This window comes from Aquarana catesbeiana, linkage group LG05, assembly GCF_042186555.1.
Source record: "Aquarana catesbeiana isolate 2022-GZ linkage group LG05, ASM4218655v1, whole genome shotgun sequence".
Lineage (NCBI taxonomy): Eukaryota > Metazoa > Chordata > Amphibia > Anura > Ranidae > Aquarana > Aquarana catesbeiana.
In genome coordinates, this window is record NC_133328.1 from 114,903,388 (window position 1) to 114,929,468 (window position 26,081).

Consider the following 26,081-nt stretch of genomic DNA (forward strand, 5'->3'; position numbering starts at 1 on the left):
CCAGAAGACTGCTAGGGGTTCCTTGAGCTGTAGCTGATTGGGTTCCTATTTGATGGTGCCTGTGTAACACCAATAGGCATGCACCAATCAGGGTGGATTTGACTTAAAATCACTAGTTAAAAGGCTTCATTTGAATCAGAATTTTTAAAGAGCAACTGTCATCTCTGTCCCGCAGAAGCTCCTCCTCTGACCCGCTGTTGACACACCGACAGTCCCCATTCACTTTAATGGGACGACTGGTGATGTGGCAGTGACACAACAAGGTGAGGGACGTGGCAGCAGGTGAGTGGATGCCCGCTAACAGGCGCTGCCATAATGGATCTGAAATGACAGGTGATCTTTAAAATGTAAGGACTCATTCTTGCTGGTAGTTAGAATCTTTAATGTTTGCAAACAAGATTAAGGTTTCCTATTTAGAATAATAAGTTAGGTTGGTAAAATAGCGCTACCAGAACCGATTCAATCATACAGTTTGTAGTGTACATAGATTTGCAAACAATGGGATAAACGAATATTTTCGAAGTTTGGTTTATCGCACCCCAAAATGTCGGCAATGAAACCATTCAAATCGGTGCGTCCTTGACTTTGTGGTGCCACGCCGATTTGAAAAAAGGTTCCTGCGCTATTTTTTGGAATTTGCATAGCCACCTGTGCATGAAGTGGCAGAGATGTCAGCCAAGTAGCACCTGAAATCGCACTGACCTGCTATTTTGAAATTGTGCTACTTCAAGTGAAGTAGCACAATTTCAAAAGTAGCATCAATGTGAACCAGGGCTTACCCCACATATCACTAACTACACCCAGAAACTTTTTTTTTTTTTTTTGCAGTGTTGCATCAGGAACGAAGTGCTTACAATAACTGCATGTCACTGATGAAAGATTGCTTGCTTTTAAATCTAGCAATGAACAGATTCGTTCACACTGGCCAGCGTAAATGCTGCAGCAATTATTATTACATTTTGGGAAAAATGGACCAAAAGTAATTAAATACAGCGATCCAGAAAAACTTCAGACTGACCAATTGTCTGTCCCACAGTGTACAAGTGTTACAATCACTACATGTGAAACTAGTCTACAGATGGGTTAATAAGTAGCTGCAGTAGAGAAAGAAATAAAATTTAAAAAAATCCGGAAAAGCATATAAAAATGTCTCTACCCATTCAGCTCCTAAATTGAAACTAGGCCTTTAAAGCTGATCTCTGGGCGAATTTCAGCATACATGGAACAACATACAGTATGTTAACTACTTAGAGCTGAACTCTGGAAAACTGAAAAAAGTCCCGACATTGCAAGTGTTATTTGCTTTTTTAGTTTAGGGGGAACAGGAAGAGACATTTACTTATATGATCCTCCGCTCTCCTGGCAAACAGTGCTTCCCTTTGCTCGGGCAGTGGACTGTGACTCAGTGTCCTCATGTCCAATTTAGGACTATGGGGGGGGGGGGGGGGTCTGTATTTATTATAGGTACTTGTATAGTGCCATCAATTTACACAGCACTTTACATACATATTGTACATTCACATCAGTCCCTGCCCTCAAGGATCTTACAATCTATGGTTCCTAACTCACATACATACTAGGGCCAATTTAGACAGGAGCCAACACACACACACACAGTTGTGCTCATAAGTTTACATACCCTGGCAGAATTTATAATTTCTGAGAATATGAATGATAAACACAAAAACATTTTTCACTCATGGTTAGTGTTTGGCGGAAGCCATTTATCAAATCAACTGTGTTCACTCTTTTTAAATCATAATGGCAACAGAAAAATACCCAAATGACCCTGATCAAAAATTTACATAGCCTGGTGATTTTGGCCTGATAGTATGCACACAAGGGGGTTTGAATGGCTATTAAAAAAGGTAACCATCCTCACCTGTGATGTGTGTAATATAATAATTACACATGCATACATATATGTATGTAACAGGTCAGTGAGTTTCTGGACTCATGACAAACCCTTACATCTTTCATCCAGTGCTGCACTGACGTTTCTGGATTCTGAGTCATGGGGAAAGCAAAAGCATTGTCAAAGGATCTGCAGGAAGTGGTAGTTGAACTGTATAAAAACAGGAAAGGATATAAAAAGATATCCAAGGAATTGAGAATGCCAATCAGCAGCGTTCAAACTCTAATCAAGAAGTGGAAAATGAGGGGTTCTGTTGAAACCAAACCACAGCCAGGTAGACCAACTAAAATTCCAGCCACAACTGGCAGGAAAATTGTTCAGGGTGCAAAGAAAAACCAACAAATAACTTCAGGTGAAATACAGGACTCTCTGAAAACGGTGTGGCTGTTTCAAGATGCACAATAAGGAGACACTTGAAGAAAGATGGGCTGCATGGTTGAGTCGCCAGAAGAAAGCCATTAAGACAAGACCTGATGATGAAGGGTACAAAAGGCACAGGAAATTTGGTCAAAATTGTTGGCAAGTTGGCAAATTGTTGACGAATGCAGTATGTTATCAAAAAATACTGGCGGAACATTTGCATTCATTAGCCAGGAAGCTGCGCATGGGACGTACTTGGATGTTTCAACATGACGATACAAAACACAAGGCCAAGTCAACCTGTCAGTGGCTACAGCAGACTAAAGTGAAGGTTCTGTAGTGGCCATCTCAGTCTCCTGACCTCAATATCATTGAGCCACTCTGGGGAGATCTCAAATGTGCAGTTCATCCAAGCCAGCCCAAGGCAAGCCCAAAGTTTACAGGAACTGGAGGCTTTTTGCCAAGAGGAATGGGCAGCTTTACCATCTGAAAAAATAAAGAGCCTCATCCACAAATACCACAAAAGACTTCAAGCTGTCATTGATGTTAAAGGGGGCAATACATGGTATTAAGAACTGGAGTATGTAAACTTTTGATCAGGGTCATTTGGGTCGTTTCTGTTGTCATTATAATTTAAAAAGAGTAAACACAGTTAATCGATAATAAATGGCTTCAGCCAAAACACTAACCATGAGTGAAAGAAAAGTTTGTTTTATCACTCATATTCTCTGAAGATTGGCCAAGAAATCATAAATTCTGCCAGGGTATGGAAACTTATGAGCACAACTATTTTAAACTAGGACCTTCATGGCCAACAAAAAAGTCTTGGAGGGTAGACTACTAGAGAAAGGCTATAGAATCATTAGCAACGTAGGTAATTTTGCTTTCTGATACCACCTCTTAAAACGATGGGTTGGAATATAGAAAAGCTATATTATTACATGGTCATTCAGTGAGGAAATACTATAGGAAAAAAAAAAAAAAAAAAAAAACCACACACCACACACAAACAAATAAACAAACACACACCACACTATTTTGACCTTGCATAAGACAAAACCATGTTAACATCTGTTAGAGGTAAAGGACTTGATAAAAGGCTGAGTATTAGAATACTGGAAGCCATAAAGCATATAAATCCATAATATGCACTAAAACCTCAATCCTCATTAGTTATCTGACCTACATGCACAGAACATACCGAAACAAAGTCGCCACCAAATGACAAGATCTATAACAAATTGTGTATACAACACCAGCCTAACCTATAAATTAAACATGCGTCATAACTGGATGCTCAGAGTTCTATCTATACGTTCTGCCCCTATAGTAATCTAAGAAGCATCTATGATTCATTTACTGGGGAAATGGAAATCACACAGTGGATTTCCAAGGGAAGTATTAAGAGAGCAAGGGGGAGATTCCTTCAAACGCATTGCTTGAGGACTTGTCAATAGGGTTGATTTACTAAAACTGGAAATTGCAAAATCTAGTGCAGCTCTGCACAGAAACCAATTAGCTTCCAGGTTTTAGGCTTCATGTACACTGCTGCTGGTAAACGGACAGGAGCAGTTAGGTGTTTTTTCTCAGCTGCCTCTAAACTCTCCATGTTATCTTATCAGTACATGTACACAGGGTCGTTTATAGGCAGTTGAGTTTAGAAGCAATTTATGGAAAGCAAAAAAAAAAAAAATAAATGAAATAAAACGAGAGAGGCAGTGGAATAACGTCCTTACAGGAGGTCTACAAATTTACAAGCCAACCTCAATGCGCTGTCTAATTGGGCAACTATGTGGCAGATGAGTTTTAGTGTTGATAAAATATAAATGTTATGCACTTTGGGGCTAAGAATATGCATGCATCATACATACATACATACTAGGGGTAGTACAACTGGGGGAATCCATAGTGGAGAAGGATCTGGGGGTTTTGGTAGATCATAAGCTCAATAATAACATGCAATGCCAAGCTGCGGTATTAGGAGAGGTACGGATGGACGAGAGCGAGAGCAAGCGCAAGATCATTTTGCCTCTGTACAAATTAGTATGGCCTCATCTGGAATATGCAGTTCAGTTTTGGGGTCCAGTTCTCAAAAAGGATATCGGGGGAACTGGAAAAAGTGGAGAGAAGGGTAACCAAACTGATAAGAGGCATGGGAGGAACTCAGCTATGAGGAAAGATTAGAAGAACTGAATTTATTCTCTCGAGAAGAGGAGATTAAAAGGGCGATATGATCAACATGTAGAAATATATAAGGGGTCCATATAGTGAACTTGCCGTTGAGTTATTCACTTGGACGGTCAACACAGAGGACAAGGGGGCACTCTTTACGGCTAGAGGAAAAGAGATTTCATCTCCAAATACAGAAAGGTTTCTTCACAGTAATGCTGCGTACACACGATCGGAAATCCGCCTGCAAAACTCCGATGAGAGCTTTTTGTCGGAAAATGCGACCGTGTGTATGCTCCATTGGTCTTTTGCTGGCGGAATTCCAGCCAGCAAAAGATTGAGGGCAGGTTCTCTATTTTTCGGTCAGGAAAAGTTCCTATCTGAAAATGCGATCGCCTGTACAAATTCCGACGCGCAAAATTCCGACGCATGCTCGGAAACAATTTGACGCATGCTCGGAAGCATTGAACTTCATTTTCTCGGCTAGTCGTAGTGTTATACGTCACTGCGTTCTTGACGGTCGAAAGTTCAGAGAACTTGTGTGACCGTGTGTATGCAAGGCAAGATTGAGCGGAATTCCGTCGGAAAAACCATCCAAGTTTTTTCCAACGGAAAATCCGCTCGTGTGTACAGGGCATTAGAGCTGTGAAAATGTGGAATAGACTCCCTCCAGAGGTGGTTGTGGCCAGCTTAGTAGATTGCTTTAAGAAAGGACTGGATTCTTTCCTAAATGTACATAATATAACTGGGTACTGACATTTATAGGTAAAGTTGATCCAGGAAAAATCCGACTGCCTCTCGGGGATGAGGAAGGAATTTTTTCCTCTGCTGTAGCAAATTGGATCATGTTTTGCTGGGGTCTTTTGCCTTCCTCTGGATCAACTGTGGGTATAGGATTGGGTATATATTTTTTATTTTTATGGTTGAACTAGATGGACTTGTGTATTTTTTCAACCTGACCAACTATGCAACTATGTAAGGGGTTAATCCTCTGCATTGTGTAAAAAGGCCGTTTGATCCAGTTTTCTCTGATCCTCCCCTTCTTCCACTGTCCCCAATCCATCTCCTGATAGTACAGAGCCTTTGGGGGCACTCTGCACATGCTCAGTTTGGTGTGTGTTGTGCAAGTTTTTTTTCCCTCCCTTTGAGGGTGCATGTGATCAGCACAAGGCCATTCAGCACTGCCCAGACAGAGGGTCAGGGGGGTCCTGCAGCCTCATAGGACAGTTAGAGCAGAATGAAAATGCCTCCTACAAGCTTTAACCAGGCACTGACAGAAGTCACAAGACTGCTGTATACTGCTGCCGAGAAAAGGTATTTAGCAGTTGATAATTACTAAAACAATTGCACTTCTGTGTACTGTTGGAGACCAGATATAGTGAATGCAGGGTCCTGGGTTTAGCAACACTTTAACTGAACAAGCTGACTTTAGAAGCCGATTGACTGCCATGCACAGCTGCACCAGATTTTGCACTCTCCAGTTTTAGTAAATCAACCCCAGTGTGTGTGTGTGTGTGTGTGTGTGTGTGTGTGTGTGTGTGTGTGTGTGTGTGTTTGTTGCTTTGACTCATATCAGATATCATTGATGAAGGATTTATTATACTGGTTTACTTTGGTTGCATTATGTGTTAAGCCTGGTACACATGAGATTATCGAACGATCGTCCGTTCTTTTTTTTTTGCATGCTAGTCTCCATATCCAAAAAGAAGGTTGCTAAAGTACGAAAATTCTTGTACAACAGAATAAAAACTCGGAAGTGATGTAATGTTTTGTATTTTTCGGACAAAAAAAAAAAAAAAAAAACAGAGAAAAAAACTGTACAATCTGGTATCGTATGCAGGGCTTTTTTTCAGCTGGAACTTGGTAGAACTTAGTTCCACCACCTCTGGCTCAGGCCCTCTGCTCCCTGATCATCACTATCACTTGTAAACACAGAAGTCAGACTTCTGTGTTCACAAGTGGCAGCTTGTCTCCCAATGGCTTCCACAGATATGATCTCCTGGGCGACTCCCACTGAGTGCAGGATGGGAAGAAGGGGGATGCTGGTCCCGGGGTGCAGTGCAGATCCACTGGATGATCTCCCTGCAAGTGAGGAGGGAGAACCACCTAGAGTGTGTGGGGAGGTACTAGAGCTTGCTGGGTGCTTCAGCGTAAGACATGTGGAAGATGGTGGAGCTTTAAAGGAGGGAGGGAGAAGATGAGGGCAGTGGAAGGGGAGTTGCATACAGAGGTCAGAGCTAAAGAGGGGAGAAAGTGAGATGTGGATGGGGGATGCAGAGGTAAGCAGCTGTGGAAGAAGGTGGAACTCTGCACTCTGTGTGTAGTGCACCCCTGAACTCAGCACTATGTACATAGAACCCCCTGAACTCTGCAAGTAATGCACTTCCGGTATAAGACCTTTCCACTGTTGGCGAAATTGTGTGCGTGTGTGTGTGTGTGTGTGTTCGGGGGGGGGGGTTAATCTACTGTTAATCTACTGTTGAGTTCCTGCACCTATTTTCTGAGAAAAAAAAGCCCTGATCGTATGAGAAAAGTTTTCACGTTTGTCCCGTTAGATCATTTCTGACTAAGGCTGTGTAGCAACGATCAGATTATCTTACGAAAGCATTATTTTTCATCCGATTTTCTGAGCGTGTGTACGGGCCTTAATAGATGGGACTAATGTAGTCACTTAGTAAATCTACCTCATTGTGTCCCCATAAATTGCCAACGTTGGGGCCCACAGAATCTGGTACAGCTGTGCATGGTAGCCAATCAGCTTCTAACTTCAGCTTGTTCAATTAAGCGGACAATAAAATCTGGAAGCTGATTGGTATCTATGAAGATCTGCACCAGATTTTGCACTCTCCAGTTTTTGTAAATAACCCCCATGTTTTTCGGTTTTTTAGCTGGTAAACGTACAGTAGATTTGTTGGGTGGGTGACTTTTTTCTTTAATAGAGTAGGAACAGGAGGGCAATATAGGGGTGGACACTTATGTTGTCGTTTTTGACATTACTGGCTGCCTGGATGTCTCAGATTTCTGAGTCACATATTAGAACGTGCTTGTGTAGCCAGGAAAGTCAGAAGTTCTGATCTTCATAATTTTTCCCGGTGAGCGATTAGGTATTGTAGGTAATCATAATAGTCGGGCACAATTTTGGTAATGGCAATATACAGGGGTCTCCTCCTCACACAAGTTGACCTTTATCAATTGTGAGAATTTCCAGATTTCAACTGCTGCTAAAATCTGATATGGTGTCTTGCCGAGAAAGTTCCCCCAGCGGATAAGGACCCCCTTGTACTGCGCAGGCGCAGTGCTTGCGCAGTACGAACCACTACGGAGCCGCCGAAAATAGCCGAAGCTGAAAACCTTGAGTTAGCTGTACACGGCGCCTGTGCCCTGAGTCCAGGTTCAAGCCCCACCATCCAAGTGGACATAGAGGTAGAATAAAAAAGTACCGAGCGAAGCGAGGCCGTGCCCGAAGCATGGCGAACGAAGCGAGCCCGCGAGGGGCCTGTTACAGGCGCTGTGTACAGCTGACCTACCGCTATTCAGCTTCGGCTATTTCCGGCGGCTCGTACTGCATAAGCGCTGCGCAGTACAGGGGGATCCTTATCCGCTGAGGGGAACTTTCTCGGCAGAACAACGGCTGCACAACCATAAAGCACAATAAGGAGAAATTGTAATTTTTATATTCAGTTGCCAACCAGCGAGACAGAGGTTCTGCTAGCCACAAAGAGGCTGCTGAAAGTGAGCGATTACAGATAGGAGATTCCAATGTTCCAGAAAACCCCTTTAAGAAGCCAGGAACAGACTTCTTAAAGGGTTACTAAACCCAGGAGCCTGCATTCACTATATCTGGTCTCCCACAGTACACAGAACATGGAAATCATATTATTTTAAGTAAATATAAACTGCTAAATACCTTTTCTCATCAGCAGTATAGAACAGTTTTGTGACTTCTATCAGTGTCTGGCCGTGCACTGGTTAAAGCTTCTAGGAGGAGTTTTCATTCTCCTCTGACTGTCATATGAGACTGCATGACCCCTGACCCTCTGTCTGGACAGTGCTCATTGGCCCTGTGCTGATTACATGCACCCTTCCAAAAAATACATTCTAGCAATACACACCAAACTGAGCATGTGCAGAGTGCCTCCAAGGCTCTGTACCATCAGCAGATGGATTGGGGACACAAAAAAAAAAAAAAAAAAAAAAAAAAAAAAAAAAAGAGGATCAGAGAAGATAGATTTTTTACACAATGCAGAGGATTAACTCCTTAAGTCTCACAGTGAATATAACAAGCATGTACAGACTGATTTTACTATTGTGGGTTTAGTAAGACTTTAAGACAATAGATAAGGCTGCAATATGTAGGTAGTCTGGTTACCTGGGTCCCAAGATTAGTACATTGCAGTAGCAGGGTCATAATCTTGCCCTTAGCATAGGTAATTTTGACTTCATTGACACCTATTGTGAATTGTTACTGTAACCCAGTGAACCATAACTAGGGCATGTTTTACAGGCTTTCAGGCACTTAAAAGTGTGACGGATGATCACAGCTGTCCATCTATGAGCCCTTAATGAAATATGTAAAACATGATCAATTCGTGGTCACACAGAACTGGCTTGGAAAACACTTTTGCAGCCAGCTGCAGTTTAGGACTACCATCAGAGGCTGAAAATCCACAGACTAACAAACACACATACAGTGGGGTTGATGTACTAAAACTGGAGTGTGCAAAATCTGATGCAGCTGTGTATGGCAGCCAATCTGCTTTTTTTTTTTTTTTTTTTTTAATTTATTTTTTTATAAAATAAATATTTGCCTAACTGGATGTAGCATTGGTCCTGCATGAAGGTAAAAACAACCTTGTGCCTTTACAACCACTTTAATATTCAAAGCAAACTCCCCTTCCATCCAGGTCTCCATGCTTTATTTTTCTGGAGAAATCACTCCAGCAAATCACATAAAAAAAACGCCCCCTAGCATTTCTGGCTGTGGCTATCTTAACCGCTTCAATACCGGGCCAATTCTGACACTTTGCTCCTACATGTAAAAATCATCATTTTTTTTACTAGAAAATTACATAGAACCCCCAAACATTATATAAGTTTTTTTAGCAAAGACCCTAGAGAATACAATGGCGGTTGTTGCAACTTTTTATCTCACACAATATTTGCGCAGGAATTTTTCGAACGCGTTTTTTTGGGGAAAAAAAACTGTTTTGTGTTTTAAAAAAAAAAAACAAAACAGTAAAGTTAGCCCAATGTTTTTGCATTTTGTGAAAGATGATGTTACGCCGAGTAAATAGATACCCAACATGTCACGCTTCAATATTGCACACGCTCGTGGAATGGCGCCAATGTTCGGTATTTAAAAATCCCCATAGGCGACGCTTGAAATTTTTTTACTGGTTACATGTTTTGAGTTACAGAGGAGGTCTAGGGCCAAAATTATTGCTCTCGCTCCAACATTCGCGGCGATACCTCACATGTATGGTTTGAACACCGTTTTCATATGTGGGCGGGACTTACGTATGCGTTCGCTTCTGCGTGTGAGCACACGGGGACAGCGGCGCTTTAAAACATTTTTTTTTTATTTTGACACTTTTTTGAAAAAAAAAAAAAAAATTGATCACTTTTATTCCTATTACAAGGAATGTAAACATCCCTTGTAATAGCAATATGACATGACAGCTCCTCTTAATAGTGAGATATGGGGTCAATAAGACCCCATATCTCACCACTAGGCTGGGAAGCCTGAAATAAAAAAAAAATAAATAAAACGATCGCCGCTTCCAAGCCGAAGCGGCGCCGTTTTTTTGAATGGAGAGGCCGGGCGTGACGTCATAACATCGCGCCCGGCCTCCGACAATCATAGAGACTCCGGGGACCATCTGGTCCGCCGGAAATCTCTATGATCTACATCCGGCGCCGGCGGATCCACTCTCTGCCTCACCGATCGTAACGCGAGTCGGAGCAGGCACCGGAGGGCGGCGGGAGGGGGGGGGGGGGTGTGGAGTCCCCTCTCGCCTCCCATAGGAACAATCAAGCGGCGGAACGGCCGCTATGATCATTCCTATGGTGTAGAGATTCACCGGCTGAAACCGGCAATATCTGAATGATATCTGTAACTACAGGCATCATTCAGATATACCTGCTCAAAGCCAAGGACGTCATATGACGTCCTTGGTATTGAAGTGGTTAAAGTAAGGGAAGATGATTCATGTAGCATTTACTTCCTGGAATTCATCTGCCCTTAGCATAGACACGCAGGCAAGGAGGTGTGCTTAACTGAGAAAACCCCTTCTGAAGACTCCTGGGATGTATGTCATCATTTGCCTAAGGATGGAAACCAGGAAATAACTGAAAAAAAAAAAAAATAAAAAAAAAAAAGGGGAGGGAAGAAGGTTTAAAAAACACGTAAATACAATATACCTTCCTATCTATTTACTAATGCTAGCAGCATAAGGATTACAAATAGTCAATGTTGACAGAGAGTGAAGTTCCACTTTAAGCAAAATACAGGCAAGGCAACAGCTGTCATTTTAAAATAAAATTGGTTTAGCAAACCAAACCATTTGATTTCACCCCAAAAGGCAAGGGGAGCAGTTGACTGTTTTGTTTAAACCAAAGGATGGTTATGCATATAAAGATAATGAAGCATCTTTTGTTTATCATGATAAAAGCAAGAAAAATGAATGCTACATTCAACAAAACATTCAGCTATTCCAGCACACAATGATAAAAAGAAGGAATAAACAGCAGTTATTGGTTTTAACATTAAACAGCTTTTTATAAGACTCAACCTTGGCAGAATCAAGAAAAAAAAAAAAAAAAAAAAAAAAAAACACTGTCAACATAAATGTATCCAAAGCTGATAAAATACATCAGTAAAGCATAGTAAACATTGCACACTCCATTGTAGATTTAAAACACTATTAAAATCAACTAAAATAAATAAAGCCAATATCATAAAGAAGTATAGCAATAAACAATATGTTATAAATCAACATTATAAAAAAAGCATAGCGATAAGCAAGAGAACAGCAACAACCCCACCAGAACACTCATCCTACCCAAATCATTCACTGAAGCACTACATGGGAGACGGAAAGATTAGGATATTTAATCATATTTGGGCCATTTATACAGTTTCCTTTACGCCTAGAGGCAAGATCTCCTTGGAGACGAACACTGATGTCAAATATTTATTAAAATCTCAAACACGTGTAGCGATTGCCAAAGTGCCAGAATTCTTACCGTATGAGCGTTCGCTCTATATTGGTATTCTTGGCTTCTCCGAGAACTTGAGAACAAAACTAGACTAAGGACTGTTTACCCAAATGAATCACGACGGAGACCATTATGAGATTATCGGTGTGCTGCTTGTGATGATTATATATATATATATATACATACATATATATATACATATACATATATATATATATACATACATATATATATACATATACATATATACATACATATATATATATATATATATATATATATATATATATATATATATATATATATATATACATACATACACACATATACATATACACACATATACACAGACTGGCCATACAGTATACAATTTTCTTGTACAACTTTCCTTTAGATTTACCAAAGCCATATAATATGAGGTCAAACTTAAATACTTTCAATTTGTATGCAATCAGACAGGCCGACTTTCACTACATAGTTGAAGGTAAATCTAAAGAAAATTGAATAAGAAAATTATATGGTGTATGGCCAGCTTCAATCCTTGAGTTCTGACAGTAACCAAGATTACAAAAACAGTGTTTTTTTTTGTACAGCGCCCCCCAGTGATATGCACAAGGCCCCCCCCCCCTTGCATATGGGGCCCATCTAGCTGTTGTGCATCCCTCCCACTTTTAGTGCGCTCGGAAGGGAACAGGATATAGCAGGTTGAATGCTATACTGAATTTAGGGCCCCATGCATTCCAGGACAAACGCCTTGAATGCAGGTCTTCTCTGATCCGGACATGCATGCCTAAACTGTTTTACTGTTCCTAAGCCAACATGGCAGCCAGAGGGGTTTGTACACATACCGCCACTGCAAAAATTATTCCCTGTTGAGATTGGCAGTACCACCAATGAATGCAGCCTATTCAATTGAATGGGGCCGCACCGCCAATGCCTGCAACCACGTGCAATGCAGGGCTAAAAGCAGGCAGTGAGAAAGCAATATACGGTATCACCTCCCAGCTGCCTGATAAGACACTCAGTGACAAGAACATTCCATTTTGTCCCAATCTTATGACAGCTGGTTACGTCGCACAGAACGAATGTACATAAAGATTCGCTGGACGAATAGCTGTGCTAATTTATTTATTTATTTTTTATATAGGCCTCTTAAATCACAAGCCTTGAGACTTTTACACATCTGTAAAAGAAAAGTACAGAGATGATGGCAAAGGATGCTAAAAAAACAAAAAAAACAAAAAAAAACAAAAAACAAACACACAACAGAAAATATAAACATTTTTATTGTACCAAGCGGGTTCTTGTTTAGGAGATGTGGACCAATTCTGAATTGCTGGTTTACAAAAAAGGTACACGAAAATCAGACAATTAACTTATATATAGCAATTTTAATCTATTATCAAAGGCAATCGCTGTCATTTAGTTGCTTCTTTTTAAGCCGGCCATAGATGAATTGAATTTTGACTGATTTGGCAGGGATCGACCAAGATTTGATGCAAGTATGGGCAGGCCGAATGTACTGAAGCTGGTCCATCAAACGACTTCAGTACAACAGGCCTGTCAGAACTTCGGCATGTGATTCTGCCCAAGGGCTTACACACTGGAGCGGTGCGCTGGCAGGACGCCCAGAAAAGTCCTGCAAGCAGCTTTTGAGGTGCTGTAGGAGCGGTGTGTACAACCCTCCTAAAGCGCCCTTGCCCATTGAAACCAATGGGCATCGGAACGTTGCGGGTGCTTTTAACCCTTTTTTGGCCACTAGTGGGGGGTTAAAAGCGCCCCGCTAGCGGCCGAAAAGCACTGCTAAAACAACGCTAAAAATAGCAGCGCTTTACCGCTGACGCAGCTCAGAGTGAAAGTTCTTTGACAAAAGAAACTGGAAGCTGATTGGTTTCTTTGCAGATCTGCCCCAGATTTTACACTCTCCGGTTTTAGTAAAACCAACCCCACGTGTTGATGGGGTGTATCAAACGAAAGAAAATTGAATCATCTATGGTCTGCCTAGTACACAACGATCAGAAAAACAGATGAAAAAAAACACTTTCATAGTGACTGTGCAATAATTTAAATTTGGAGAGCCAATCACGACAGTTCATGCAAAATTATCCAAAAGGGATAAAAATGAAAATTTATCATACAATAACAGAACTAACCATTCTAGTTTAATCAGTACAGTATTCTTCCGAGACCAAGACCACGCATGCTCAGAAACTAAAGAATACATCATGACAGTGGCGGCCTGTCCATTAGGGGCGCCGCCCCCTCTCTCGCCACCCTATTCATGTGTCCGGCCCCTTTTGGGTCACCGGGAGCGTGAATTACAGCAACAGGGGATTTTTTTTAAGCACCCGATTAGAGCCAGAGGCTTTAATAGGCTTCAAAGTAGGGTGGGCTCGGGTCGCAGAGCATGCAACCTGGAGACCACCTAGGTGTGTTACGAGAGCGAATAAATAACACTGATCCTTAATCCAGCCAATCAGAAGCGGGTGCGATACAAGTTTTCCAATTTGCCAAAAAGAGAAGAAGACTTTAGGATTGGCCTCTGAGGAGGAGGGAGGAAACGGAAACCGCCGCCGTGGAAAGCAGAAGAACAGGAGGCCGCTGAGCAGGGGGAAGCCGTCACCGCCAAGCAGAGCAGCAGAACAGGAGGCTGCCGCCCAGGGGGAAGTCGCTGGTGTTGGGGTGCCACCAATGGAGGGGGGGGCATACTGTTTGCCACCCCCAAAAAAAAAAAAAAACATTTCCACCAGCCGCCACTGCATCACATTACATCACTTCCGAAGTTGTATTCTGTCATATGAGAATTTTTGTAACATCATAGTTTTCCATATGAGACTAGAATGGGAAAAATAAAACGATTTGTCTGATATTTTCATTGTGTGTACGAGGCTTAAAGTGATTGTAAAGACTCTTTTTTTGTTATTTTTTTAAATAAAAAAGTGCAGGGGTTTTGCACAGAGTAGCCCAGATCCTCTTCTTTGGCACTCCTGGCTCCTCCCTCCTGTTAAGTGCTCCCACAGCAAGCAGCTTGCTATGGGGGCACCCGAGCCAAGCCACTGCTGTGTGTATCCATTCAGACATGGAGCCACGGCCCAGCCCCCTTTCTGTCCTCATTAGCTGAATGACTTTGATTGACAGCAGCGGGAGCCAATGGCGCCATGCTGTCTCAGCCAATGAGGAGGGGAGTCACAGCCAGCCGAGTGTCTCGTGCAACATCGCTGGATCTAGAGGGGGCTTAGGCAAGTATTAGGGGAGCTGCTGCACACAGAAGACCTTTTGTCTTAATGCATAGAATATAAAATTAAGATATAAAACCTTCTGCCTTTACATCCACTTTAAGGCTGGCCATAGCTAATGCAATTTTCTTTCCTTCAAAAGAGAAATTGCTTGATTTTCCCCATCAAAACAGGTAGTGTTGATGGTGGAATCCCTCCTACTGCACTATTGTATTCTGACAGTGCTGTCAGAATACAATGATCATTGGCAGCAGCTATAGCCACCGGCAGTGATCATACGATAAAAAACCTGACAGGCTGGTTGTACTGAAATCGATAAACTTCTGTACAAGCAGCCTTCCAAAAGATGGATCGAAATTCATCCAGTTCCTGCTGAACCAGCCAAATTTCCATCTGGGCTTAACCCCCTGACCTGCGTTTATTGAAACAATACAGTTTGCATCTTTTTCGCATCTGTGTGGGTGTAACAAGACAGATCCACGGCATCTTTTCTGCTCAACCAGTTCCTTTCCTATTGCTCATATGTGAATAATCATCCGTGAAAACAGGATCTGCTTCCAGGAACAACCACAATGGACTACACAGAGGAACACAGAGGTGATCAGCTGCTGCTGTACCTCTTGTCTGCCAGAGAATGTTCTCCTCTCGTTCAACAAGACACACAACACTCCCAGGAGAGTCTTCAACTCTATGAAATGACTTGATGTAATTAACAAGTCGCTAATAGGACGGCGCTGCTCTGTGCGCAGAGTGCGGCCTCCTGCTGACCCTGGGACTGTGCTGAGAAATGTATTTCGGTCCAAAGCTGGCTGCCTATCTGGAACGCATCCCTCCTCCTTTTCCACCAAGTCTTGGCTTCCATTCAGCCAGCAAAATTGTACTTTGTAATCACTGCTTGGTACAGCTGGAGCAGATATTTAGCTATTGATCGCATTCCCGTCTTCATTAACTATTTCCTTAGGATAAAAAGGGGTGGAAGGAGGGGAGGACGACTTGACATACATGTAATGGATTTTTAATAACGTTGGTATTTTTGTTCTATATTCATATGTGTGATTGATTGGTTTACTAACTGCTTTGTGGAACAAAAACAGTAAGACAACAAAGGAGTTATTCACGGATTGTTTGTAGAATTATAAATACGCCAATCACCAACATAAAAGGAATCTCAATGTTAAGTCATGACAATAAAAACATCTCGCCTTTGGTTCAAACATGGGAGTGCCAAGCTGGCTAATTCCGTTTTTGCACCAATGCCTGAAAAAAAAAAAAAAAAAACACACACACACACACACACACACACACACACACACACACACACACACACACACACACACACACACACACACAAAAAGAATTAGAAATGCATCCGGAACAGATCTGGAGGACATTTTTGTGGTGTGAACTGTGAATCTGAAACAATATCACAGTGCGATTTCTGTTGACAGGTGTGATTCTAATGTGCATTAATACAATTTCTAAAAGGATTTGGCATGGTTGGAGATAAAATTCAAGGTGAACCCGCACTAAACTCACACAGGACCTTTTTTAGTTTTTTTTTTTTTTAAACTGGATCTTAAATCGCACTGCATAGATTTGAACGGCTTTCATAGCAGACATTGGGTTTTTTTTTTTTACTAAAGGCAAATCCACTGTGCACTTAGAAGTGCAGTCACTGAAATGAGGGGAAGCTCTGCTGATTTCTATCATCCAATCATGTGCAAGCAAAAATGCTGTTTATTTTCCTTGCATGTCCCCCTCAGATCTACAGCGGCTGCACTTCCAAATGCAAAGTGGATTTGCCTTTAGTAAATAACCCCCAATGTTTTTTTTCAGATTGGATCCAATCAGCATAAAATTCATCAGTGTGAACCGGGACTAAAGCTGAACTCTAGGACTCAGGTTAAAAAAAAAAAAAATGTAAACCTTACTTCCAGGTCCTACCCCCGCACCGCAAGGGGCACATGCCCATTTAAACTGGTTACGGGATTATTTCTTTCCATTCAGCCAGCGGGCACACAAACAAGGCGGGTGAAGGAAACCCTCTCACTGGGACATTGTATTAGGACAGCGGGACTCTCCATTGTCAGAACACTCTGATCATTGGCTGCAGCAGCTAATCGACAAAGGTTTTCCAGCTTGTCCCTTTGACTGAAGTCATTCAAAACGATCGGCTTCTCTCAATCAGGGATGGCCACACAGGGATCCAAATTACCCAGTCCCTGAACTGGAACCTTTGAACTGCTTTAATCTAGAGGTGCAGGGATAAGGTGTAATAAAAACCTTGTTTCTGGCCGTGACACATTTCCTGTAACCTGCTACAGGTCCAGAGCTGCCGCCTCTCTAAGATGCTGTCAGCATGAGATAGAGAGATATAGTATGTATGTATGTATGTATGTATGTATCTATATCTACACACACACACACACACACACACACACACAATCTCACAAAAGCGAGTGCACCCCCCACATTTTTGTAAATATTTTATTATACTTTTTCATGTGACAACACTGAAGAAATGACACTTTGCTACAATGTAAAGTGGTGAGTGTACAGCTTGTATAACAGTGTACATTTGCTGCCCCCTCAAAATAACTCAACACACAGCCATTAATGTCGTGTGACGTTTGCATGCTGTCAGCATTGCTGCAGAGGTTGAAGGGGTGGTGTGGGGTTGGGGGGGGGGGGGGTCAGCCTGTCAGTGCCAAGACCATACGCAGCACACTGCATCAAATTGGTCTGCATGGCTGTGGTCCCAGAAGGAAGCCTCTTCTAAAGATGATGCACAAGAAATCCCGCAAAAAGTTTGCTGAAGACAAGCAGACTAAGGACATGGATTACTGGAACCATGTCCCATGGTCTGATGAGACCAAGATAAACTTATTTAGTTAACAAGGTGTCAAGCGTATGTGGCGGCAACAAGGTGAGGAGCAGGGCTGGACTGGGATAAAAATTTGGCCCTGGACTTCATCCAGACCGGCCCACTTTATTTGTGCAAACAAGCACAAAAACAGTATATAAACTATACGCAATTGTGCAAAAAAACATAAGTAGCATAACATAAGGAGTCCTCACTAACCTCTTTTACTATTTCACTTATTCTCCTCTGTATTTTTCTCATCTTTCTCACATCACTGTGTGAAGTTGAGGGTGAACCAAGAAAGCCATTACTTTGACAGGCTGTCACTGAAACCAGCCCACTGAGCCATCGGCCCACCGGGAAACTCCCTGTAGTCCCAATGGCCAGTACAGGCCTGGTGAGGAGTAAAAAGACAAGTGTATCTTGCCTACAGTCAAGCATGGTGGTGGGAGTGTCATGGTCTGGGGCTGCATGAGTGCTGCTGGCACTGGGGAGCTACAGTTCATTGGGGGAACCATGAATGGCAACATGTACTGTGACATACTGAAGCAGATCATGATCCCCTCCCTTCAGAGACTGGGCTGCAGGGCAGTATTCCAACATGATAATGACCCCAAACACACCTCCAAGACGACCACTGCCTTGCTAAAGAAGCTGAGGGTAAAGGTGATGGACTGGTCAAGCATGTCTCCAGACCTAAACCCTATTGAACATCTGCGGGGCATCCTCAAACGGAAGGTGGAGGAGCGCAAGGTCTCTAACATCCACCAGCTCCATGATGTTGTCATGGAGGAGTGGAAGAGGACTCCAGTGGCAACCTGTGAAGCTCTGGTGAACTCCATGCCCAAGAGGGTTAAGGCAGTGCTGGAAAATAATGGCAACCACACAAAATATTGAGACTTTGGGCCCAGTTCGGACATTTTCACTTAGGGGTGTACTCACTTTTGTTGCCAGCGGTTTAGACATTAATGGCTGTGTGTTGAGTTATTTTGAGGGGCAGCAAATTTACACTGTAAGACTCGGTTCACACAGGGGAAACTTGTCAGGCGACTTAGCCGCCTGACAAGTCTCGTTCCATTCTGTACTATGGAACCGTTCTAATAGGAACGATTCAAGGCGCTCCGACTTAGAAAAAGGTTCCTGTACTACTTTGGGGCGACTTGCATTGACTTTATACAGAAGTCATTTTGCAAGCCGCCGCTGAAGTCGTGTGCAGGTTGCCTATGGCAGTCGTGCTGCCCCTGTGTGAACTGGCTCTTATACAAGCTGTACACTCACTACTTTACATTGTAGCAAAGTGTAATGTCTTCTCCAAACTCATCTTTAACAGATTAAAGGCTTGTTTACAGGAGCTACACGGCCAAGGCATGTGTATAATGCCAGGCAGGGGGGGGCAGCTTAACCGCCTATATTTACCTCCTTCTACCCCCAAAAGGTAAATGAAGCCTCAGTGTTCTGATCCATGCAATGGACCCTATGGGATGTACGGACAGGGATATGCTTGGAGATCCGTGCAGCCGCCCAACTGTATAGAACACCTGTGTACCCTGAAGACTGCTCTTCACATGGGTGGACAGATCCATATATACACACACATTATTACATGTTAATGAGGCCTTAGCCTAGCCCTGGTTCACACTGCATGCGATTTGCACAGGAATCGCACCACATTCCTCTGCAAATCACATGCAATTCTGTGGGGTGCAATTTGAGCCCATTCATTTTGGAGGGCTCAAATCAAACTGCATCATATAAGTGTGGGCATCTTTTTTTTTCTTCATGCTAGAACCGGATCGCATGAATGTTTACACCCATGTGATCCGGTTCAGGCAAAAAACGCACTGACAAGGGATCGTTAATTTTTTGAAAAATTCTTTTTATTATAGGGATCATTAATTTTTAATTGACACTCACAGCAGATTGCATGAACACAGTGCAGGAAATATGCTGCACAGGAATCGCTGCGTTTCCCACACCACATCAGTGTGTACCTCGAAGTGAAAATATTTTATAAAAAAAAAAAAAATAAATAAAAAAAAAAAAAAAGGTTTATGATACATAGCAATTTAGCAAAGTAAACATAATTCTGTAAATATTTAAATCTACTTTAGCCTGGGTTCACATTAGTGTGTTTGGAACATTGCATGCGATTCCTGTGCGGTGCAATTTATAGCTCAAATAGCATCACAATGGTGCAGGATCATTTTTTTTCCCCCCGCACCTGGACCACATAGCATGGGTGTTCACACCCATACAATGCCATTCTGGCAATTGCACTGCGTTTTGCAATCTGTTTTGGGGTGTCGTTAATCTAACATTGACATCTGCATCAGATCGGATATCTGCTGCGCGATTGCAATGCGGTACGGAAAACGCATAGTATCAGTCTGAACCAGGGCTCATCAAAGTGTATCTAAACCCAAGAACGAAAAGTGATAGTATTGCAGCTTACATGTCCATAGATGTAACGGCTGCATTCATTTCTGTGATGGCGAATCTTGGCACCCCAGATGTTTTGGAATTACATTTCCCCATGATGCTCAACTACACTGCAGAGCATCATGGGTAATGTAGTTCCAAAACATCTGGGGTGCCAAGGTTCGCCATCACTGCCCTAGGAGGAGGAGTCTGTTAGGACAACATACATGTCCCTCAATTCTCTAAAAAAAGGGAGGAAGGGTTTTGTAGTCCATGGAGATAACAAAACAATGCTAACTGACACCCTTCTGTAAGCTCATAACAGACACAGAGAGCACAGGATGTCTGGCTGAATGAACAGCTATTATTAATATTACTATTCAGGATTTACATAGTGCTGAGTTTCTGCAGCGCTTTACAACATTGAGGCAAACAGTACAGTTACAATCAGTGGAAAAAAATATTTCCTTGCGGGGGGGGGGGGGGGGTGTGTGGAGAGTTGGAGGGGTTCAAACAGTATGCCACCCCCCCCCCCAGTTGGTAGTACTTACCCCATCACTGGCGGCTCCCCCTGCTCGGCGGTGGTGGACTCCCATACTCCTGCTCTCCAAAGGTCATCAAATCCACGGCAGCGGCGGCTTCCGTTTCCTGCCTCCTCCTCGTCGGCCAATCGGTAGTCTTCTCTGTTTGGCCAATCAGAAAACAGGTCTCCCTCCTTTACACCCGCTTCCAATTGGCCGGATTGAGGATCAGTATTTCAACAGTGAATATTCATTTGCTGTTGTAACACACCTGGGTGGGATTAGAGCGCATTCTCTGCGACCCGAGCCCACCCTATTTTGAAGCCTATTAGAGCCTCTGGCTCTAATCAGGTGCAAAAAAAACAAAAAAAAAACAAAACACCCGGCAGCTCTAATTAATGAACCCGGTGTCCTGAAAGGGGCTGGATGCATGAATAGGGGGTGGCCACGGCAGCCGTGGATAGATTCATGCTATGCATGAATCTATCTATTGTAAATAGGGGGTGACATGGAGAGAGGGGGTGGCGCCTGGGTGCCCCTAATGAACGGGTCGTTACTAATTACAATACAGGAGGAATCCTGCTCATTAGAGAGCTTACAATCTAAAAGAGCTACATTTTATTTGAACAGGTATAATAAAACACTGTTTAGGCTAGATTTGCATTGGTTCTTTTCATGGTGAGGTGTTATGTTTTGTAGGACATTTTTTGATATTTAAAAATCAAAACAAATAAATAGATAAAAAAAAAAAAAAAACACACACCACACACACACTTTAAGATCTAAAAATTGGGGGAGGAGTGTGACTGTATGTGAAAATGCTTGGTCTGTCTGACCTGATTATAGCAAACATAGAAAAAACACCTGGTACCAAAGGTACGGTGAAGAACCCCTTAGGGTCATTAATAGACAGATCAAGCCAATAGTATAAAAGTATAAATTTTATTACACAAAATGAATAATATACATGTACATTGTATGTATTGTTTGTACATGTATAGTATTGATTTTGTGTAATAAAATTTATACTATTGATTTTTACATCCCTAAGGGGTTCTTCACCGTACCTTTGGTACCAGGTGTTTTTTCTATGTTTTTCTTTAAGATCTATAGACCCAAAAACACATTTTCCAGCATTAAAACAGTCCCTGTGCCTCTTCCAAAAACCTTGCTATAAGAATTGTCATGGATGTGAATGAGACCCATAGGACACTATGTGAGATGGGTTTTGAACATTCCAAGCTAAAAATCGCACAGGTGTGAGCCCAGCCTGAACAATAGAAGAAATACATTGTTAGTGTTCATAGACTTTAATGGCTCATGTACACCGGTTGCTGTGATGTGTGTAATCCGGTGTACTGGCATGCATTGTGTAGGGTGGTGGGATACATTGTTACAATGTCTGGCACTATTATCCTGATTTACTTATTTTTTTACTTTGAAATGTTACAAAATGACATGCGATTGCCATCCATGCACTGCAACCCACAATACACCCATCCTGCCTTCTAGATTGAAACAAAAGAAGACAAGGCAGATGTCGGTGTGTAGCTGGGGCAGCATTGGTCATATTGGGGGTGATGAGCCCCCCATAGTGATGATCAGTGGTCTGCCTGTGTCTCCCCCACCCATCCCCCATATGGAGGATGTACATTGCACTACATCCCCAAATAATACTACAAAGGAGCGGAAAGACACCGTGTCCCCACATCACCCCGGACAGGCAGGCAGCACAGGGTGTCACCCTCTATAGAAGGGTGTCATGCCGGGTGTGATCAGTGTACAGGAGGATCGGGCACACAAGTACTCACACAGCGCTCGGAGAAGAGTGGCGGAGCTCCCTCGCCGTCCGGGCCGGTTCCGATTTGTAGAAGAAACTTTGCGAGCATTGGAATAGGAAGTGTCCCTCCCTCCTCACTGTCCGCCCACAAAGTCCCGGCAAGAGGAAGCCTGACGGTCCGGGGGAGGAGGAGAAGACCGATGAGCGGAGACCACCCCGGACTGTCTGCCGCACACAGAGAGCTGGCTGAGGATCCGCTCCGTACACCCTCCTGTCTCCGAGCTGTCACTCACCCGAATCACGTGACTCCGAGCCCTCTTCTCCTAACCAGGAGTGCAGAGCGGAGGGTTTACCAATCCGGTGACGTCAGGACACGCCCCCAGTCTGGAGAGAAGCGCGGACTGCCAGCTTTGTGGTGACGGACAGTGATGGAGGGAGGTCTGTACACCAAGTATAAGGAGTGATGGAGGGAGGTCTGTACACCAAGTATAAGGAGTGATGGAGGGAGGTCTGTACACCAAGTATAAGGAGTGATGGAGGGAGGTCTGTACACCAAGTATAAGTAGTGATGGAGGGAGGTCTGTACACCAAGTATAAGGAGTGATGAGGGGAGGTCTGTACACCAAGTATAAGGAGTGATGGAGGGGGTCTATACACCAAGTATAAGCAGTGATGGAGGGAGGTCTGTACACCAAGTATAAGGAGTAATGGGGGGTCTGTACACCAAGTATAAGGAGTGATGGAGGGGGTTCTGTACACCAAATATAAGGAGTGATGGAGGGGGTTCTGTACACCAAATATAAGGAGTGATGGAGGGGGTTCTGTACACCAAATATAAGGAGTGATGGAGGGGGGTCTGTACACCAAGTATAAGGAGTGATGGAGGGGGGTCTGTACACCAAGTATAAGGAGTTAACACTTAAGCCAGCTATAGACGGAACAATTTTTTTTCCTGCAGCCACAGGTTGCAGGAAAGAAAATATCTAGATCCCCCATCAACACAGTGTTGACAGGGGATTCCCTCCTGCGAAACCATTGTGTTCTTCCAGCAGGAGAAGCCGTCCCCACTGGCAGAACACATGATTATTGCTAGCGGTTAGCAATAATCGCATGTAAAATCTGACAGACTGGTTGTACCCAAGTTGATAGATGGTACATTCAGCCTGCCCATACATGGTTCAAATCTTGGCCAGTTCCTGCTGAACTGGCCCGGGATGCGAACTGTCTATGGCCGGCTTTATCTAAAAAAAAAGTTACTAATGTACACGTAAAGAACTGGTCCACACTCACTGGTTGCTAGAGGTAACTGCACATCTCTACCATTCACAGATTGGTTGCTAGAGGTTACTGCACATCATTGCCACTCACTGATTGGTTGCTAGAGGTTACTACACGTCTTTACTGTTCACCCATTGGTTGCTAGAGGTTACTGCACATCATTACCATTCACTAATTGTTTGCTAGAGAGGTTACTGCACATTAATACAGTTCACTATTTGGTTGCTAGAGGTTACTGCACATTAATACCATTTACTTATTGGTTGGTAGCGAGGTTACTGCACTTTATTACCATTCCCTGATTGGTTGCTAAAGGTTACTGCACATTAATACTATTCACTGATTGGTTGCTAGAGGTTACTGCACATTAATACCATTTACTGATTGGTTGCTAGAGAGGTTACTGCATGTTATTACCATTCCCTGATTGGTTGCTAGAGAGGTTACTGCACATTAATACCATTCCCTGATTGGTTACTAATGGTTACTGCACATTAATACCATATAATGATTGGTAGCTAGAGAGGTCTGCATGTTATTACCATTCCCTGGTTGCTAGAGAGGTTACTGCACATTAATATTTTCCTGTTTTCCTGTGCACAGAGAAGGAGGAGGGAAGGAGGCTCACCACCTGTACCGAGAGCGTGCTGGTCTGAGGTCTGTGTAAAAGTGAGTCTTACAGAGGAGAGGAGGGGGGACAAGCAAAGAGTTTATTTGGGGGAGAGGATATCCACCCCCGATCCCATCCCGGCTCCATCCACCCCAATCCCACCCGGCTCCATCCATCCCCCCGATCCCATCCCAGCTCCATCCATCGCTCCATCCATCCCCCCCGATCCCATCTCGGCTCCATCCACCCCATCCCAATCCCACCCGGCTCCATCCATCCCCCGATTGCATCCCAGCTCCATCCATCCCCCCGATCCCATCTTGGCTCCATCCATCCCCAGATCCCATGCTGGCTCTATCCACCCCAATCTCATCCTGGCTCCATCCATGCCCCTGATCCCACCCCGGCTCACTTCATTCTCCCCAATCCCATCCTGGCGCCATCCATCCCTCCGATTCCATCTATCCCCCCGATCCCATCCCGGCTTCATCCACCCGGCCCCAATCCCATCCCGGCTCCATCCATTCCCTTGATCCCATCCCTGCTCCATTTATCCCCCCCAAACCATCCCGGCTCCATCCATCCCCCCTGATCCCATCCATTCCCCCTGATCCCATCCCGGCTCCATCCATTCCTCCCGATCTCATCCCGGCTCCAGCCATTCCCCCGATCCCATCTCGGCTCCAGCCATTCCCCCCGATCCCATCCTGGCTCCATCCATTCCTCCGATCCAATCCCTGCTCCATCCATCCCGGCTCCATCTACCACCCCGATCCCATCCCAGTTCTATCCATCCCCCGATCCCATTCTGGTTCTATCCATTCCCCCGATCCCATTCCAGCTCTATTCCCCCCCCCCAATCCCATCCCTGCTTCATCCATTGTGGCAGGTTAAGGGGGAGAGCCACACCGACGCACTAGTCTGCTAAGCGCAGCAGGGGGGTCACACCATGTTCTACCGCACCAGGTGACACCAACCCTAGTGATGCCACTGTGTGCTAGGGGGGCACTTTAGGATTTTTGCTACAAGGGGGCTTGGATATGAAATCCACCCCCCCAGCACATGTCTTCTCGCCTCCCAAAGCCCCCCCCCAGCACATATCCCTCCCTCCCCAAGCAAACAGATGCTGTCTGCCACAAAGGGGGTGGCTCTAGGCATGCCACAAGAGATATGGATAAAGGTTTCCACTGCCCAAACTAGTTCCCCCCACCAGGCGAGTTAGTGGAGCAGTGTGGGTTCCAAGACACAGGGCGCGCCACCCCCCCTATATGTACTGTATAACAGATAGATTTTTGCATAGCATGAATCTATCCACGGCCACCGCGGCCACACCCTATGCATGCGTCCAGCCCCTTTTAGGACACTGGGCGCCTGAATTACAGCAGCGGGTGTGTTTTTTTAAGCACCTGATTAGAGCCATAGGCTCTAATAGGCTTCAAAATAGAGTGGGCTCGGAACGCAGAGCATTGCGCTCGGAGCCCACCCAGGTGTGTTAGAAAAGCAAATTAATATTTATTTTCTAACACTAACCTCTCCGCCAATCAGAAAGCGCAGGTCTGATACCCATCACCTGATTGGCCGAAAGCACAGGCGATCCTATTGGATGAGAGGTGCATGGTGGAAGCATGGAGGACACAGCTCGCCGCCATCAACTGCTGCCTGATCCGCCACCAAGATGGGGTAAGTGCCAGTCAGACAACGAGCGGGCTGGGG

The 26,081-nt window shown here is 43.9% G+C and overlaps 1 protein-coding gene across 4 annotated transcripts in view; it reads right to left on the reverse strand.

The window, feature by feature from the left end:
- Positions 1-22,874, reverse strand: part of HYCC1 (hyccin PI4KA lipid kinase complex subunit 1) — a 162,778-nt gene extending 139,904 nt beyond the window's left edge. For 2 of the 4 annotated variants that reach the window (XM_073630090.1, XM_073630089.1), the window contains exon 1: positions 22,512-22,872. The gene's annotated coding sequence lies outside the window, so the exon portion shown is untranslated. Of the gene's footprint in view, positions 1-22,511 lie in introns of all 4 variants that reach the window. The other 2 variants (XM_073630088.1, XM_073630084.1) reach the window with 2 other exon arrangements.
- Between the last annotated feature and the right edge of the window lie 3,207 nt (positions 22,875-26,081).